This window comes from Xenopus laevis, chromosome 1S, assembly GCF_017654675.1.
Source record: "Xenopus laevis strain J_2021 chromosome 1S, Xenopus_laevis_v10.1, whole genome shotgun sequence".
NCBI classification, from domain to species: domain Eukaryota; kingdom Metazoa; phylum Chordata; class Amphibia; order Anura; family Pipidae; genus Xenopus; species Xenopus laevis.
This window is the reverse complement of record NC_054372.1, coordinates 74573531-74582555: the sequence shown is the minus strand read 5'-3', so window position 1 is coordinate 74582555 and position 9025 is coordinate 74573531.

Here is a 9025-nt window from a genome sequence, read left to right as displayed (position 1 = left end):
CCTGGAGGGTGCACAGCAGGGCTAATTACTGCAGCAGTGCAGGAGTTAAGAGAGCCCTGAGAGTTCAGGAAGGGGGTTGGTAGACACACGTGAGGTCTGCACAAGAGAAGTGTGTTTGGGAACTGCTCTCCTGACTGGGAGTTCAACATTTTGCAAGGCTAGGTGAGCCTGATCCCTGAATGGGAAAATGAACTGTTTAATTTGTCAGTTTTGCTAAGCATGAAAGCCAATGTTAATTTATGCTGAAAACTGTGTTCAACTGCTATTTTTACCTGCTGAAGATACAGCCTGTTTAAGTTGTCATTTGTACCTGCTGAAGATACAGCTTGTTTAAGTTTGACTGCGAAATAAAAGGACATTTATACTACTATTGTGTTGTGGCCGTAGTGCATGGGCGATCCCTCTCCCCCCGAACTTTACAACTGGTGCTCGGATGCGGGCATTTGCACTACAGAAAAGGCCAAAAAGGAAAATTGCCGTTTAAAAACTGACATTTAAAGGGCCAGGCTCCTGTTTATCATGGAGGAGTTGCTACGGCAAGTGGCCATGGCAACAGTGCAGTTGCAGCAAAGCATGGCAGCTCAGCAGAAAGCCACAGAAGTGCAACTGGCTGCACTCAGGGAAGCTACTATAGCTCAAGCCACAACCCTGCGGGATTCTACAGAGGCACAGTCCAAAATGCTGGCTGAGGCAGTACAACAGCTAGCTCATGGGCGAGAATCAGCAGTGGTTAACCATAACAGCCAGACAATAATAAGGGCAAGCCATTTCCTGTAAAAGATGATGCCCACAGATAATGTGGAAGCCTTTCTGATGACATTTGAAAGGACTGCAGAGCGGGAAGGACGGCCCCCGAGACAAATCGGCTGGTCTCCTTGCCCCATTCCTGACTGTGGATCCGCAGAAAGCATACTATGACCTTACCCCTGCAGACGCCCTCCACTATTACTGGCTCAAGGCAGAGATCCTTGCCCGTCTGGGAGTGACCACAGCAGTCAGGGCACAGAGGGTGTACAGCTGGAAGTATCGGAAAAATATTCCACCGAGGTCACAAATGTATGATTTAATACAGCTGGCAACAAAGTGGCTGCAGCCTGAGATACTCACCGGTCCACAGATGGTGGAACGCTTCGTGCTAGACCGGTTTCTGAGGTCGCTGCCAGTTGAACTACAGCGCTGGGTCAGTCATGGGGACCCTAAAATAGCGGACTGGCTGGTGGAGAGATACACCACAGTGGAGGAGCTACTACCCCCGACAAGTCATCTAGACCCCGCTCCAAACCGGGCTGCAAAGTTCACCTCCGCGGGAAAGAGTTCTTCGCGGAACCCTGGAACCAGCATAAAGGACAGCGACAAGATGTTATCCACTGTCCCTCCTGCAGTACAGCCAGGCCCCCCAACACCCCAGAAGTCTGGGGGTGTGCAGTGTTGGTGGTGCCAGGCATGGGGCCACATGCGGGCTCAGTGTCCCCTACAGGTGGAACCCATGCAGTGTGATGTCCTACGGAGAGTATCCTTTTATGCTCAGCCAGTTTGCATTGCAGGTCCTGATTTGCCAGAAGGATGTTTTGAATGTAAAGTGTATGTGAACGGTGTTCCTGGTAAAGCCCTGCTTGATTCAGGGAGTATGGTTACACTTGTATAAGGGAACGTGTCCAAGAAGATGCGTCAGGAAGCAAAAACTCTCAGTGTTGTTTGCATACACGGGGACACCTGGACATATGCACTACTGCAAGTGACAATTGCCACTGCTTCTGGCACCATTACTCATGAGGTTGGTGTGGTAAAAAAAATTGTCGCACCAGGTAATTCTTGGAGCGAGACTTTCCATTGTTCTGGGAACTGTGGGGTAATGTACAAACTAAAGTGTCTGAACCAATACAGGTTATGAGTGAAAACGACACTTCCACAGAACCCTTAAAAGAAGGGGATTGTGTGGAACTGCCAGAACAAAATGTGGTAAATCATGAAATTGAAAAAAGTGTTCCTGAAGGAAAGGTTGGGTCTGAGGACTCAAGTCTGGAGACTAAGGTAACCTCTGAGGGGGGGGGGGAATTTTTCCCGTTACAGGTCATGCTTGGGGAGGATGATGAGGAAACATCCTCCCATCCTGTACTTCCAGACCTAGATGTTTCTAGGGGAGCATTTAGTACTGCCCAGATGCGAGATCCTACTTTGGTACATGCCAGAGAACAAGTAGTGGTGATAAATGGGGTCCCACGAGAGCCTGAGCTTGATAAGCAATTTCCACATTTTGCAGTTAATGTTGACCTCCTGTACCGTGTCACTCAGGTCCGAAATGAGGTAGTTGAGCAGTTACTAGTTCCCCAGCCATTCAGAAGGATGGTACTGGACTTGGCCCATAATGATGTACTAGGGGGGCATTTGGGGGCTGAGAAAACAGAGGCACGTATAGCTGATCGGTTATTCTGGCCTGGGTTGAAGGCAGAGGTAAAAAGATATTGCGCCTCCTGCCCCACATGCCAGTTGACTGCCCCTGGCCCCCACTTTCGAAGTCCTTTAGTACCACTCCCCATTATTGAAGTGCCATTTGAGCGAATTGCTATGGACCTGGTAGGTCCTTTGGTGAAGTCCGCTCGAGGACACCAATACATTTTGGTTATACTTGATTATGCTACCCGGTACCCTGAGGCTATTCCTTTACGGAATTCCTCATCCAAAACCATTGCTCGCAAACTATTTCATATGTTTACAAGGACAGGTTTTCCCAAAGAGGTCCTTACTGACCAAGGCACACCCTTTATGTCAAAGGTCATGGCCAACTTATGTAAGCTATTTCAAATTAAAAAGCTAAGGACCTCTGTCTATCACCCACAAACAGATGGCCTGGTTGAGAGGTTTAACAAAACCCTGAAAACAATGCTAAAGAGGGTAGTACAGGGGTCAGCAACCTTTACTATCAAAAGAGCCATTTTGCCCTCTCTTCCACTAAAGAAAAATAGTCTGGAGCCACAAAACATAACACAGCTTATAAACTTTTAAAAGTTACTTTTTTTTTATTTTAACTGTTACAACAACAGAATACAATCAACAGAAGTGCAGTAAGCACGTGTAGGCCTACTTTGAAATAAACACTGAATTCAATAATAGTCAAATGCTAGTTTTCTCATTAATGTGACTTCTGTTTCTGAAGCTCCATGCTGATCTTCCCTATGTCGGGGCTGTAAGATGTGACTTTGATCTTCATACAGGACTGTAGACTCTCATCTGTGAGGCGGGAGCGATATTTGGATTTTATTAAGTTCATGTTAGAGAAAACTTGCTCACATAAGTATGTTGAGCCAAAGATGGACAGGACTCCAAATGCATACTTTTTCATGTTCATATACGTGTCGGGAATGGCACTCCATGTTTCAAAAATACGTTTGTCAGGTTTGGGGAGGTTTTCAAGATCATTCCATTTGTGCTCTTTAGCGAGAGTGGCCTTCTGACGGGCGATTTCTTCGAGATCCAATGTCAGGTTTTGTCATGTCTATGTCGGCCAGTTCAATTTCAAGATCGGGCTGACTTATCCCTGTGAATGCGGATATGTTCAGCAGGGATGGGTCGATGTCCAGAGGTGTGACAGGGAAGGACAGAGTGTTTTTTTCCTTTCTGAACTCGCTGAATCTTTCTCCAAATGCAGCTTGCATTGCCATAACTACACATTGTAAATAATCACAATTTATGATGTGATTGTTCTTTTCTTTGAACTCTTTCAGGGAGGGGAAGTGAGAGAGCATACCTCTCTGTACATCTCTGGCAAACACTGTCATCTTGCGCTCAAATGCCAGCACATCCTCCAGCAACTGCAGGGCCGTGCTTCCCTTTCCCTGGAGATTTTTATTCAGCGTGTTTAAGTGGCTTGTCATATCCACCATGAAATAAAACTTTTCCAGCCAATCAAGGTCTCCCAGTTCGGGATAGCTGAGGCCTTTACTTTCCAAGAAGGTTTTCACATGTTCCAGACAAGCATAAAAGCGTTTCAGCACATCTCCCCTTGACAGCCAACGAACTCTGTTGTGCAGCAGGAGATCCGAATATGCGCTCTCCACTTCATCTAACAATGAACAAAACTGTCCGTGGTTTAATCCATTTGCAATTATTTTGTTAATTATCTTAATAACGAGGTTCATCACTTCCACACATTCAGGGGGGAATGTTTGAGCGCACAGTGCTTCTTGGTGCAAGATGCAGTGAAACGTCATCAGCTGTCGATCCAGTGATTTTTGAAGTAAATTCACAAAGCCCTTATGTGCGCCTCTCATACTGGGTGCACCATCAGTAGACACTGACACAAGGTGAGCGGTGTTTATTCCTTTGGCTTTTAGACTCAAAACTCAAAACAGCCTCACAAATGTCCTGTCCCCGTGTTTGGCCCTTTAGCGGTATTAGTTCAAGCAGTTCTTCCTGCGGCCCATCAGAGTTCACATATCTGCATAACAGTGCTGTCTGCTCAATATCGTTTACATCACTTGACTCATCACAGGCAATTGAATATGCTTGAGCTGAATTGATGTCATCAATTTGCTTACTGGTGATGTTGGTTGCCATTCTAATTGCCCTGTCCTTCACAGTCTTTGCAGATAGAGACATTTCTTTAATTTTCTGAATAATTTCCTGTTTGTTTTTGAATTCGGAGAATAGATGCTCTGATATTTTTATGAACGATTCTTTCATGTATTCTCCATCTGTGAATGGCTTCCCCCTCCTCACAATCTCATGAGCTGCCACAAAACTAGCAGCTGTAGTTGAGTTTGGAGAGTTGATCCACTTCTTGAAAGTATGTTTGCTCTGCTCAACTTTCCGTAATAGTTCCGAAATCACTCTCTTTCGCTCATCTTCAGTTGGATACGTTTTAGAAAATGCTGAGTGCTTGTTTTGAAAATGTCTTTCAACTTTACATTTTTTGTTATTTGCTAATTTCTCGCCACATATCAAGCACACAGGCAAGCCAGCGTCATTGACAGTGAAGGCAAAGGAATCTGTCCATGCAGAATTAAATTCTCTATTTTCTTCTGAGATTTTTCTTTTTTGGGATATATTCATGGCTTACCCGCTTTAGAGACTCAGTATGGCTGTCCCACAGAGGTTTATTATAAGCCTGTGGCAATTGGGAGCTGTGGACACACGTGTGTCTGGTCAAGGGCCCCTTTGCAACAAAATCCCCCTGGCCTATGGCAGCTCTAGTCACCCTTTTACTACCTCTGTGTAAGAGTGGGCTTGGGGCACAAGGGCTGTATTTGCAGGTGAGTAGTATTTTCCCTTTTTTCTGTAATATACTCTATAGGAGTCTAATACTATGCTTGTTCCCTTATAGAGCTTTGTCCATAACAGGAGCTGCAGGTATAGGTGGCAAATGTAGATAGTGATGGCTCGAGCTGGGTTTGCACACTGAAGAAGCCGCCAGCACCAGCAGTTAAAGGCGAGGGATATAGACGTCATTAAAATATGCGTCACGTCTATAGCAATCACACCTGCTGCAGTGCTGCTGGACTCTGGCTTCCGTTAACCTTGTGGTGCCGGGTCCCAGCTCAAAATCAAATATAAAGTGCCCAGGCATGATTAAAGTGTAAAGCCCCCCTATCCCTCCAGCCACCGATTGTGCACCACTACTGTGCCATGATCGCTAACGCTGCCATGATGAAGGTCATATAACAACATGGCTATAAGGCAGAGGGGATGCCCATACTGCATGACTCTTGCTGTGCCCGTCCCCCCCTGCCCCATAGTGAGCTGATCCCACGAGAGCGTACGCTGACTATTGCCTGCTCTTACCTGGATGTCGGGTCCCGTGTAATTTCCCGCACGAGGGTTCAGCTAAGTCTGAAGAAGCTGCAGAAATCTCTTGCCTCCCTGAAGATCCATTACCTGGGTGCTGTGTCCTAAGTGATGTCCCTAGAGATGCCGGGTCCCACCTGATGTCCCTGGATGTCGGGCCCCAAGTGATGTCCCTAGAGATGCCGGGTCCCACGTGATGTCCCTGAATGCCGGGTCCGAAGTGATGTCCCGCAGAAGGTTCGGCTGAAGTTCTGCATGAAATCCCCTGCACGTTGTCTATAGAGCCGTCCTGTCACTCCTGGGACGCAAGAATCAGAGAACACGCTGCAGCAAGATTATCTTGCTCTCTCTACACAGCCCTAACCGCTTACTGCGGTTGCAAGCAAGTGCACTGGACTCCTTGCGCTATTACCTTCTGGGAAGAAAATTTTGTTTGGTCTCAGACCATGCACCCTTGACTTGGATGAGAAAGAATAGAGAGGCCAATGCAAGGGTCACACGTTGGTTCTTAGCCCTCCAGGATTTCAGTTTTAATGTAGAACACAGACCTGGAAAGCTACACCAAAATGCAGATGCACTATCCCGGGTACATTGTTTAGGGACCTGGTTTGCCTCCACCTCCGGATTGAGGCAGAGGGGGGGGATTTGTACAGGACTCCAGGGGTGGGTCCTGGACAGCAGGTATATTTCCCCTTTATTCAGGTACCTGGAGGGTGCACAGCAGGGCTAATTACTGCAGCAGTGCAGGAGTTAAGAGAGCCCTGAGAGTTCAGGAAGGGGGTTGGTAGACACATGTGAGGTCTGCACAAGAGAAGTGTGTTTGGGAACTGCTCTCCTGACTGGGAGTTCAACATTTTGCAAGGCTAGGTGAGCCTGATCCCTGAATGGGAAAATGAACTGTTTAATTTGTCAGTTTTGCTAAGCATGAAAGCTAATGTTAATTTATGCTGAAAACTGTGTTCAACTTCTATTTTTACCTGCTGAAGATACAGCCTGTTTAAGTTGTCATTTGTACCTGCTGAAGATACAGCTTGTTTAAGTTTGACTGCGAAATAAAAGGACATTTATACTACTATTGTGTTGTGGCCGTAGTGCATGGGCGATCCCTCTCCCCCCCCGAACTTTACAAAATATATATATATATATATTATATATCCACTCATCCAAATAAGATCAGCACTCTCAGGGCTTAAAAATATGAAAAAGGTTTTATTGAAAAAACCACAGTATAGGACTAACGTTTCGGCCCTGTCCAGGGCCTTTCTCAAAGTGCTGAATCTATCAATGTACATGCCTTATAACTACTAACTGGTGGGAAAAACAACAGCTGTAGTGGTATCAGTGCCGGAACTAGGGGTAGGCAGAAGAGGCACCTGCCTAGGGCGCAATCTTAAGGGGGCGCTTGGCAGGTACCTATTAAGCGTATTGCTGCCTACCCCTATTCCGTGTTCGCTATGCCTCTGCCCTCCCTCTTCTCCCGTCATCCCTTCCTCCTCCCCTATCTGTCACTCCAATCCCCTCCCTCCTACTCCCTGTCACCCCTCCCTTCTCCCCTTGCCTTTACTCACCTCCCTCCTGCTCTCTCCATCACGCTCCTCCCTCCCCACTGCTACTGCGCATGCGTGTGTTCATTTGGACACGCACGCGTTTGTGCGCGCACATGCCCTCAGGCACACACACACAGGGGGTAGTGGGCTGGCTGGCCGGGTTGCCTCAGGCGCCCGATCGGCTTGGCCCGGCCCTGAGTGGTATCACTTGATTAGCATCTGAGCCACGTCTGTTTCTGAACTACTCAAATTACATTCTTGTTGCAACACTAAAATCTTTATGCTATACTAAAATCCTTTTCATGTTCTACACACTATAAGTACAAAGTAAAAGCAAGTTAAAAACAAGATACATTGTAACAGTTTTATCTTCAACAAAATAGATAATGAAAACAACTTCCATTGTTGATATAGCGAGTATACTTTGTATCAAATTATACACAGATTAGTAAAAAGAAACACTTGGTTCATGCTGTTACTAATGTGTCAATCTCTGAATGGTGTTGAGGGACTAACATATGATCAATCCTATCTCCTCTATTACTGAATCAATTAATAAGTACTATATAATATTTACGTGGCCCCTAGCTTACATGTAATGTTGCTGAAAAAATACATAGAAAAACGCAACCTCCATGTTCAAATCCCATAAGCTTCGTTGATGTGCACCCAGGCAAACGAATACTTTATTCGAGAGTGCTGGGTCTTTGCTGGTTTTATATATATATATATATATATACAGGTGCAGGGTGGGACAGCACTCCAAGGATTTGAAGACCAGGATATAATGTCAAGAAAGTGAGCAGGTTTATTCAATCCGACGTTTCAGTTCCACACAGGAACTTTCTTCAGGGAAATACAGAACACAGTGCAGGGTTTAAAACAGCATAATGGCGCCAAATCTGGTTGCTAGGCAACCGTATGCAACATGAAACATGCTGAGCTTAGTGAAAAACTAACTGGTGTAAAACATGGTGGTTTAAAACAACAGTACAGACCTCCTCGCTGGGTATAAGGCAGAAACAGAGAGTAGGGAGTAGTATAAGCGTAAATGAATGTACACAGAGCTAGGGGGCGTGTCCAGACGCCCAGGCAGTGATCAGTGGAGGTGGGGGCCCCTTGTGGCCAATCAGGAGACAGTGGGGCGGAGTGGAGTGTTCGACCCGAAGGGAACACCCACAGGTAGTGACAACAGTCATTCCCTGGCAACCGCAGGCCGGAATTTGCATAGCAGGTACTCGGGTGTGTAGCAGCATGACAGTAACACACTCAAATGAGTGCGAATACTCTCAGGTCTGCGCATCACTCCCCACCTACATCCTGGCACCGGAACTTTATTCTGCTAAAGCAGCCGCACCACCTTCCTGTGTGCCCACGTACTGAAAACCTTGTGTCGCTCATGTGTAAGGAGCCAAACCTTCCGCTCCTTCGCCCGATACTCCCATAGGTCTGTACCTAAGCCCAAAAAGCGAGTCATGGATCTGACTGGGATTAAAAGCAACAAAGTTGCAACACTTAGCTGTGCCATGTATCCAGCTAGATTAGGTGGAAAAGGTTACTACAATATAAGGAGGGAAAAGACAACAGATGGATAATAACAAAAAGGGAAATGTTGCAAACGTAAAAGGGACATGACAAAGTCCAATGCAGCGGATGTTCTAGATAAAACATCCAAGTGGCAATAGTTCATTAAGGCC